We start from the raw sequence: 11,924 nt of genomic DNA on the forward strand, positions 1-11,924 counted from the left end.
GGCTATGTTTCATGGCCAGGGGCTACCCATGTTTCTTTGGGTAGAGGCATGCAACATTGTAGTCTTTTTGTAGAATAGGATTCCACACTGGGTGTTAGGCAGAGTCACACCAGAGGAGGATTTTACAGGCAAGAAGCATGACGTGTCTTACTTCGAGATTTTTGGAAATCTTGCTTACTTCCATGTGCCTTCAGATACCCGAAACAAGATGGACCCCATAGCAAAGGGGACATTTCGTGGGCTACAACAAGACATCTAAGGTGTGCAGGGTGTATATTCCAGCACTCAGGAAGACAATGATCGAACGTGATGTGAATTTTGAGGGAGGAGTAGAGCGTGAGAAGTGTACAAGACAAGAGGAGGAGGAGAAAGCTTCCAAAAGGGAAGCTTAGTGAGCGCCTTAGACTTCACCACAACCAATTGTTGGATAGGCCAAGAAACATGCATATGAAAAGAGAGCATAGGTATAGGAGGAGAGAGAAGAGCATGTGGAACCCATTCAACCAGTGACTCCCAATATAAGGAGAGTTCGAGCTAGCTAGGCAGACGAGTTTATTAGGGAGGCTCAGGAGAGAGTTGGACCTCCCAATACCATATTCAAACAGAGTAAACAACCATAGAGATATGTGGGGTACATGGCACTTATGGCTGAGGTGATAGACTCAGAGCCTTCTTGTTGCAAATAGGTAGCTTCTCAACAGGTTTGGCGTGATGTGATGGTGGAAGAGTACTCTTCCATCATGTAGAATGGTGTCTAGGAGAGAGTGCCAAAACCATATGGAAGATTAGTTGTTGGATAATGTTGTGTGTACAAGATCAAGCATGCAGTTGATGGGAGTATGGAGAAGTGTAAGGTTAGATTCATGGCCAAAGGGTTCTTTCAGGTTAAAGGGGTTGACTATGATGAGATGTTCACACCAATGGCCTAATATTCATCAGTTAGGACTATTTTGGTGATTGTAGCGCATATGGGGTGGAGGATTCACCATATGGATGTGAAGATCGCCTTCCGTAATAGAGTTATTGAAGAAGAGATTTTTGTTGAGAAACCTAAGGGATTTGAGACTTTAAGAAGAGACACACTTGTTTGCAGGATTAGGAAAGCTCTTTATCAACTCAAGCAAGCACTGAGGGCATGGAAAGCTACCTTCTTAGCTTGGGCTTCACTAAGAGTGAAGTTGGCCCTAACATGTATTACATCATGGTTGAGGGCTAGCCTTTCATTCTTGTGTTGTACGTTGATGATTTGATATTGACAAGGGACGAGGAGCTCATCCGTGACTGCAAGAGAGATCTTATCAAGGAGTTTGATATGAAGGATATAGGTCTGATGCACTGTTTTCTTGGGTTGGAGGTATAGTAGGGTGATGGAAAAATATTCTTGGGATAGGGTAAATACACACAGGAGATTCTCAAGAGGTTCTACATGCAGGATTGCAGGGCCATGACCATGCCTCTAGTCACAAAATGGAGGAAGGTATATTCTACCAGAGGTGAGCGAGGGGATGCCACTCTATATAGGAAACTCGTAGAGTCGTTGATGTATCTTGTAAACATATGACCAAACATTTGCTTTGCAGTTAACCAGTTGAGCCCATTCGTGGTTGAGTTGACTGGAGTGCATTGGGTTGTTTCTAAGCACATGCTGATGTATCTTAGGGTCACAGTAGATTATGAATTGTAGTATAAGAGGGCTTATGGAGTGAGTCATGAGCGGTTCATGGATGTATATTGGATAGGGAGTTCAACAAAAATGAAGAGTACTTCAAGTTTTGCTTTCAGTGTTCAGCCAACAATTTTTTCATAGTTCAGTAGGAAGCAAATATTAGTGGCACTGAGCTCAGCTAAGGCTGAGTACATGGCTACCAGCTTGGCAGCTTGCAAGGTTATCTGGCTGAGGAAGCTACTTGTTGGGTTGTCCAGTTAGAGGTTGGACCAGCTATGATAATTACAGTTGCATCAAGCTCTCTGAAAATCCAATGTTTCATGACCGCTCCAAACACATCAATATTAGGTACCACCATATCAGAGATTGTGTTTAGAGGGTTAAAGTTAGACTTCAATACGTACCTACAAAGCAGTAGACAGCAAATATCTTGACCAAGGCATTGGCAAGGCACAATTTCTTCTACTTCAGAGATAAAATGGGTGTTGTACATAACACCTTCCTCTCTAAGAGGGAGTATTAATTGAAGTTCGAGATGGAAGGGTCCTGCTAAATTTAAAAGTGCACTATATTTGGAAGAAGAAAATGCATGTGAAGCTAAGGCATAGTCTACTTTCTCTTAGTGTTGACTTAGGGAAATTCTCTAATTTTCCTACAGTCAAAAATAGTTAATCGCGCTGAGCATGCATGGAGATTTTATCTCAGTTTGACTTTAGTTCAAAAGGCTAGTTCGCTTGAATTCAAGATGTTAGTTAGACTTGAGTTAAGTGAGGCAGTGAAACTTGGGTTCAAGGAGCTAATTCGCTTGAGTTGAAGAACAATTCGATCCTATATAGAGAAGAGTGCAGGCCTTGTGAATCATATTATTATTCACTTGCGAGAATTTATGTTTTGAGCTCAGGAAAATAGTTCTAGATCAACATGTGAGGTTAGGGAGAGTTTATCACTTAAGGAGGTTGAAATAGATTGCATAAGGAGGCAATTCAACCTATACAATTGGTACGATTGCACAAGAGAGAGGGTGATATGGTCTATATGCAATGTAACTCTCTATCACAATTTTTTTTAACTAATAATAGTTAATAAAAGTGCTTGTGATATTAAAATTGTCTCCTATCTATATTATATTTTTCTATTGAATCCCTATAATGATATTTTTGGTTTTTATATAAACTTTTAAATCTTTACTCATTAATACCCTCATTTGGATCGTTGGTAATCTATACCAAGCACATTCTTTTTTCCAAAGTTTATATGAATTCCTCGTTCTTAAAAAAATGTGAATACTAATTTCCCTTTTATAATTAATTTAGTATTCACAACGTATCTGATTTAACTACCCTAAAAAAGGTTTATATGAATTCCTAGTTCTTAAAAAATGTGAATACTAACATTTCCCTTTTTATCATTAATTTAGCATTTCATTTATCAACATTCTTGAGTTATATATAAAGCTTATTATTTTACACTAAATTTATATTAGTAATTAATTTCCCTTTTTATCATTAATTTAGCATTTCTTTTTTTTTTCCACTGGAAAAATCCGTAATATTTCATTAAATATGAAAGATTACATATGTAGATGCTTTAAAGCATATGCCTTGATTCACTGTTTGTCTGTACATTTTCTCAAAAAAGCATATCTATACTGTTTGTTTTTCTGTTACAGTTCTCTGTATGCTGTGTAAAATTTTGATGCCATTTTTGGCATCCTTCAGTCTATACAAAAAGATTATACATAATATACTGTCATTTATAATAACTGCTGTCAAAAACTGCGAGTTTATTTATGTCGCATGTAGACCCGCTGTAGGATAAGTCGGGTCTATATATGGGCGGTGATAAAATTTCCGTTCCTGCTGTTCCAAAAACTCTGTGATTTCCCATAATCCATTCTCCATCAACGCGGCCTCCTTGGAAAGTTTGTCAGCATCCTGGTTATGTTCCCTGTAGATATGAGATACATGGATTTGGTTAAATGCTTCTTTGAACTGAAAGACTTCATCAAGTATGACATTTAGTGTGTGCGAGTGACATGTAGATATTCTATTGATCCAATTTGTGACAATCTGAGAATCTCCAAATATGTTGATGCTGGTGCAATGGTGACTTAATGCAAAGTGCAGCAGATGACGAAGGGATATGAGCTCAGCAAAGTTATTTGTTCCGGCGCCCAGGCCCGCTTTGATGTGGTAATAATGGTTCGCGGATTTGTGAAGGATGATGCCCCCCCCGCAGCTTTGTGCATTTGCTGCACCATCAAAAAATGCCCAAGGGGTATCTTGATTGATATTTGGAGGAGGGTTATGTCTGCGCTGTTTTGGGGGTGGCGGATCTGGAAGTTCATTGTATGCAGTGATAATGCCAGCTTCTATGAGTGGCCAGTGTACCTCCCGATCTTCGAAGATCATTTTGTTCCTGGTCCTCCAGATGGACCAGTTAACAATGATGGGTAAGTTCACGGCCTTCGTGCCCTTGTTTATGTTGCCCCATTCTACCCAGGTATTGATAAGATCTGTTCCATTCCATTCCCCTGAGTATTGTACGAATGGTTTAATGTTTTTCATTAATTTAGCATTTCATTTATCAACATTCTTGAGTTTTATCATTAATTTAGCATTTCATTTATCAACATTCTTGAGTTATGTACAAAGCTTATTATTTTACACTAAATTTATATTAGTAACTAATTTCCCTTTTTATCATTAATTTAGCATTTCATTTATCAACATTCTTGAGTTTTATCATTAATTTAGCATTTCATTTATCAACATTCTTGAATTATATACAAAACTTATTATTTTACACTAATAACTAATTTCTCTTTTTATCATTAATTTAACATTTCATTTATCAACATTCTTGAGTTATATACCAAGCTTATTATTTTACACTAAATTTATATGAGTAACTAATTTCCCTTTTATCATTAATTTAGCATTTCATTTATCAACATTCTTGAGTTTTATCATTAATTTAGCATTTCATTTATCAAAATTCTTGAATTATATACAAAACTTATTATTTTACACTAATAACTAATTTCTCTTTTTATCATTAATTTAACATTTCATTTATCAACATTTTTAAATTATATTCCAAACTTATTAATTATTAACATTCTTAAATTATATACCAAACTTATTAACTATTTTACACTAATAAGTAATTTCTCTTTTTATCATTAATTTAAAATTTCATTTATCAACATTCTTGAATTATTTTACACTAATAAATAATTTCTCTTTTTATCATTAATTTAAAATTTCATTTATCAACATTCGTGAATTATTTTACACTAATAAGTAATTTCTCTTTTTATCATTAATTTAAAATTTCATTTATCAACATTCTTGAATTATATACGAAGCTTATTATTTTACACTACACTAAATTTATATGAGTAATGCCTTTTTTTTAATCTTTAGACAAGTCTCTCACATCTTAACCTCATATATGCATATGTCATATGTCAATCACTTTGAACGAATCTTATATATATTTGTTTGTTTATAACGTAATTCATACATCTATATTAACGTTTGCACTTCAAATTTGTAGTTTCAATGTGGTATTTATTCCATGGTTATGTATATTACCTTGGATATGATTTATAGAGTTGTAATGAGAATTCTCTCTAGAGTCTTCTATGGGTATACGTGTCATATTACATCTACATGACTTGTCCTTTGACCTACCAAATTGATGGTCACGATGTGTTCTGTGGAATCAATTGTGTTCAAGCTTTAGGGTTTTTCTTACGAGTACCCATTACCCGATTGTTTTTATTTCTTTATTCTTTATTCTTTGGGTTAAGTTTCTTGAAGGGAGTCGTTTAAGGAATTGCTCGGACAGTCAAAAGTGGCTGGAATTCGGGTAAAAAAAAAATCTTGTAGAGACAGTGTTTGAATCATGTTTTTGATGGTGGAAATGGATTCAGCACCATCAAAAACGTGTAGGACACCTAAAATTTTGAAATTTAACAACTATAACTTAGATTTACAAAATCCTTGCCAGATTATCTCTAAATATAACCGGAATTTCCATAACTTTCCGGACAATTCCTCTAACTAATTAGACTACAGCTTCTTAAACACCCAAACAAAAATAAATATATATTCCTTACTAAATAAAATTGTATACATATTTAAAAAATTTATTGCTTTTATACTGTAAATAAAATTACAAGTTCACTTTTATACTGTAAATAAAATTACAAGTTCCCTTTATGTATTTATAAACTTATAATTCCAGTTATACAATTAAAGAAATCTTTCATCCTTTATCGCCTGCATTTGTAATTCTGTCACTGACATTTTTCTTGTATGAAATACAGACTAGGGTCAATCCTTTTGACCCATACTGCTATATTAGCAATTCTTTTATTTAATTATTTTTGGATGAGTTTATTTTATATAGTAATTATGGAAATAGCAGGGTGGAAAGTATTATCTATTTGTATATTGATATATTATATTTTTTCATTAAACAACTCATTTGATTATTTAATTAGCACCAAACATTCTTAATATATACTTGAAACTTCTAATTATAAATTTTTGCAAACTTTGCCATGACTAATTTAGGAATTATCTGGTATTAATATCTCTCTAAATTTCTCTCTGCCTTTTAATACATATATTCATAAACTATAAAGTTTGTATTTTGTTCTAATACTTGTGATGTGTCTACCTTGTTACAATAGTTAAAAATTTGTTTCCAGTTATTTATATGCACATTAATACATATACTTCATTTATATATCTATATTGTACGTGAATACATATGCTTATGTTTACATAGAAGTTATATATATATATACACAACATATAGGTTCTATTACCCAAATTAAACAATTTCCTTACCACCAAAAATATAATATAACATCTGTCCAGGTTCTTTATTTTCTATTTGAATGAAAGTTTAAATAATATTATCAGTGTTTTGTAGCAACGCCAATTTTTTTTACATGCATTCTCATTTCCCATTTTCCAAATTTCAGAAATTTAAGAGAATAGAAATCAATCATTCCAAACTACTCTATTTGTCATGACGCTTATACATAATTATAAATAGAGCTTAGCTTTTCCTTTCATCTACTAATTTCTCTTTTTTATATTTCTTCACAACTCTCCTAGTAATAATTAAACAAATAATGATTGTTCTAAGTCTTTCCTTTCTTTATCTTTTCTAACGGTACATAAACCAGGCAGAATAAAATAAAACATAATGCAGTTACATATTTTACTCTTCTAAATAGAACAAAGGGTAGAAATATTGACTTGAATTTAGTTTTCTGAGAAATTAATAATTAAATGCTTGGCTCCTTCCAACCTTGATACTACATCCTACCAGTATCCCTTCGAGCATAACAATTCTACAAATCTGCAAATTGTCTTATGTTTGTCCTCTTAACTTGATGTTCTCACAATTTCTTTGCTAGACAACTTGACTCTTTCCAGCATAACAATTCTACAAATCTGCAAATTGCCTTATGTTTGTCCTCTTAACTTGATGTTCTCACAATTTCTTTCCTAGACAACTTGACTCTTTCCAGCCATAAGACAAAAGACAGATAAATCTTTTTTTTTTGTCTATTACCCAACTATCACTCATTTTGGTGGTTGAGAACTACTTCCACCTCGCCAACAGGTGGCAGCTAGTTACTAGCTCATTAATGAGCTTTTGTTTCTCACTCCCAAAGACAACTTCTTGTCTCTTAGGGAAACAATTAATTGGCCAATTTCATAATTTCACAATAAATCTAATCATCCAGATTAGGTGCATAGGACTTATTACTGAGTAATTAATATTCACCAACAATTTTCGGCCCAATCTCTTTGAGCCAAATGTTCTCCAAAATTAATTTTCCATACTTCTTTATTTATAAAAATAAAACATCATAAATATAGATTTACAATCATTCATTATCAGTAATAAAATATTGATAATTAAAGTATTTGCATGTTTTTCAAACTTTACACATTCAAAAAAAAAGAAACAACATATACACAATTAATTACGTAAAAGCCTCAAGTAAGGGGATATCACATCCTCCCCTGTTTTTGAATTTGTCATCATCTCGGTGTCAGTGCTCGGTAACCCAACAATCATGTTGTTCCAATATTATTGAGGCACCTTCAAAACATAAACCAAAATAATTTTCAGTTGATATCAAAACCTAAACTCAAGGTTCATAAGTTGGGTACTCAACACTCTTTTTTTTAAGAAATAAAAATGGATATGTTTTCTTTCAAGGCACCTTCCAATTTCGAAATTACCTTTTCCAAGTTGAATTAATTTCATTGAATTTTTAATTTGGATCATATTTCAATTCTAGAGCATAATTTCCCTCTGGTCTAGAATATGTAGGGATTCTATGAGAAACTCTCTCTCCAATTCTATCCCCATTTAAGGATAACTATGGCATGCATGCACACTCTTCCTTAGGATTTGTGCCCTCGTTAACACTTCATGAAAGTGTCCTAGTTGTCCTAGAAATATGCATGTTGGGGGCATGTATATTCTCTAACTCACTCTCTCCATAAATTCTAGCGCTACTTCTAAAAACATTAGTGTAACAACATCATTCTAGTTTGTTGCGCTTTTATGTTAACTATAGAGTGAACCAAGGTCATTCCACTGAAACTCTATTTATGTCCGCTAACAAAGAAGACATATCTCGAGCACTTGAATTTGGTGCAATTTCTTTTTCAACATACATTGAATTTTTGCAGTGTTCAAAGTAGTGGTGTATTTCCAAAACATCCAACTCGAATCTCTTACAAAACCCACACCAATCATTACTATAAATAAAATAAGACATTATTTCCCCATGTAGCTCTATGGTGATGACTTCATGAAAACCCTTATTCACAAATAGTGGCCTTGAATGTTTCTTAGGACTTGGTGGAAAGGCCTTGGAGAGTTGTATGTTGAATTCAGAGTTGTACTAAATTGATCTCCACCTTTTGAATAGAAAATGAAATATGAGTGCCATAATTTTGATCCTCCTAATTATTCAATTTGTCAAAATCCTCACCTTTAATTTCAAACAATGTCATATCCTTTGCATATGTTATTGCGTTATCTTGGTTTTGCTCCCCATTCCCACTTTCTAGTAGCATTCTCTTTTGATCATATACATCTAATTTCTGAGACACATAGTCTTTAGCCACGATTTTTTTGCTTAAACTTTCTTTCAGACATTTAACTTGGTCCCCAAAATTCCTCAATTATTTTAATCCTATGCCCTTGGTTACTATTATCATCCATACATTCATTTGTTGACAGATCATTATTGCATTGTTTCTACCATAGTCTAACAGGACATTCTTGTGTAGTTGAATGCTCATGTTTGACATCGTAGCTCTCTTGATCGAGAATAATATCATTTACAACAATACCAAAATCTTGTTTCTTATTTATTTTATCAACAATATGTTTTCAACTAAGAAAATGTGTATAAATATTATTCACTATATCTTCTAACTCCGAATGTTGTTCCTACGTCCCTAAACTTTCTTTATTTACTAATTTCTTGAAATCTTTTTTTAACAATTTTATATTTATCAAGGATGAGATAGATTCGTCAAGTCCCACTAGCACAACCACTTGAGGATAGGCCTCGTTAGCAAGGCAACCCAAGATCAAACCTCACAGGGTGGTTGTGCTTGTGCTGGGGGAGGAGACATGCTAAAAAATCCAGTCATCTTAGGGTTGGTGTGGCCCATGCCAAGTGCGATCCCTGAATGATTTTGACAAATTAGATGCCCCTAGGTCGTGGTTTCTCAAGCCACGGGTCAATCCTGGAGGATTGCAGACAACTTGACAAACCAAAAAAAAGGACACTTGAACATTTTCAAGGGGAAATTTACCTGGAAAAAGGTACAACCTAACTTTCTTTTCTAATTATCCTTATTTATCTTGATTCAATTGTGATTCTGAGTTCCTTTCTTCAGAAAATAATTAATAACTTGATTATAACTACTCATTAAATTTCCATCATCTTACAATGAACTATTTGAATTCCATCTTCAGTAGCTTTGACCTGAAAACCTTTTTTTTTACGATTTTACCAACTCATGAAACTGAAGAACTTGTGTTTGCACATGCTTTGACAAAGGATAATGTATTTTCCTTCTGGCCTTTATACTTAAATAAGTCTTTGATAGGTTGTAATATTTCCTGGTACCAACCTAACAACTCAATTTGAAATTAAGTTGCCAAAAATATTTCCACTTTTTTAAAACATGAATTGTACTAAATCAAGATTTTCAAACCAATCTCAAGATTCTCACCAATAATATAAGATAGATATGATAAGATAATTTCATTAATGTCCTAGGGTGAAGAATTGTACACATCGAATTTCTTCTGCAACTCATCTTCGGGATTGTACGAGATTTCTTTGCCTCAGTTTCCATATATTTGTCAACATGCTTATTAATAAAACACAACTAAGAAAACAATACTAAGTCGTGTTGTTAATTTGATACCTCTTAATTATGCCCATATTTTGTCGACAATTTATTGCTTCAAGATACACACACAAATTCTATTGTGGAGAATTTGTTTCCTTGAGATGTGCATATATTCTATGATGTAGAATCTTCTAGTTCATGGCAATTACCCAAAATATCCTACCTCAAGAAGCTGCCAAATTCGATTGCTCAAACTATCCTACAACGAGATGTTCAAATTTCATTGCTCCAAAGTATCTACTACTGTAGGTTTCTTTCCTTTGTTATGTTCTTTTCATCTTTCTCTAAGAACTGCCATTTCACTCCCATATTGTGTTCATACTTGTGCCTAATAACTTATGCAAAATTTGTTATTCAACATCTTGGATTTTGTGCTAATATTTCTAGGTGTCAAACAAATTGAACACAAAAAAAGAAAACTTTTGTGAAGTTTATTGTTGTATATTAAAATTAAATATTAAAAACCATATTCAAAGCTCATGTATGTAGCAGAATTTTTGTTCATGCTTGTAGCGAAACCTATGCAAGATTTTTTTGCCTCAAGACTCAAACATATGTCAACGATGACATGAACAATTCACACCTCAAAAATAAATCATGCATGGATTTTGTTGCTTTAAAATTTGGTACCTCAGCATGCATGCCTAAATTCTATTGGATAATTTGTTGCCTCAACATACACACTCGTATTTTGGTGTGGAGAATTTGTTTCCTTAGTATAAGCACCTAAATTTTGACATCAAGGTGTTTGAAAAGATTCTACCACTTTTAAAATTATACCTATGAATGTGCACCCAATATCAGTTGTTGCTCTTATGCTTCAATTGGCTTCCAACAGTTGACTTATTTGCAATACTTCCATCTCTTTCCAAACTCTCCTCTTGATTTAAATTTGTATGTTTTGTTTTTGTAGTTGTTGAGAATCTCAATTTTTTGTTATCAAAAACTATATATTTTGAGCACTTAGATTCCCACTATATTCTAAATGGAAAAGCCTCAAAATAAAATACCAATTTCATTGATTTGTCCCCTACCAATACATCTTCTAACAATAGTTTTTTAACCTTTCCATAGTTTAATATTAACCTTAGTCTTTGGAATTGTGCATGCATATATTTCATGAGTTGCACTAAAATCGTTCCTGAGAGATTTTAATTCTCCGAAATAGAAATAGGTGTTCATGAGTAGCGCAAATTCATTTTAGTGGATCTAGGTAGAGAAATTCTACCGAGTGAGGAGCTGCCACTTGGAATCGAATCCAATCTTGTCTTCCTCCTTTGTACTAGTTGATCCATTAACCACCAATACCAATACCATGCAAATAAACACCAAATTCACCAAAAATCTTCACCACGTACATCCCAATCGCATTCCCATGTTTATCGTAATCTCTCATATTTGAATGCTTTGAAATCATATCACGCATATCTAATTCAATACTATGAGCATTTATTGTTCCTTCCTTTTGTCAACCTCATATGTTTGACTTTCACTAGAAGTTGTAGACCCGATTATGTTAGTGGATTTACTTTTAGATCTCTTCTTATGAGTTTCTTGAGCTTACACACTGCTCCTCACCCTTCTTAGGTGATCTTATAGAGGTATGTCCATTGTTACTTTTGTCATTCTCCAGATTATTATTTGTGTATCACACAAATAGGAAAATTCAGTTTAGGACCCATAAAAGGCCCAATGTTGTAACCTACAACTCTAATACCACTTGTAATGTACCTCTCTCTCGCATTTTTTTTATAATAATAGTTAATAACAATCAT

Source organism: Pinus tabuliformis, chromosome Q (assembly GCF_031772625.1).
Source record: "Pinus tabuliformis cultivar Carrire ecotype Pingquan chromosome Q, CPIR1, whole genome shotgun sequence".
Taxonomy (NCBI): domain Eukaryota; kingdom Viridiplantae; phylum Streptophyta; class Pinopsida; order Pinales; family Pinaceae; genus Pinus; species Pinus tabuliformis.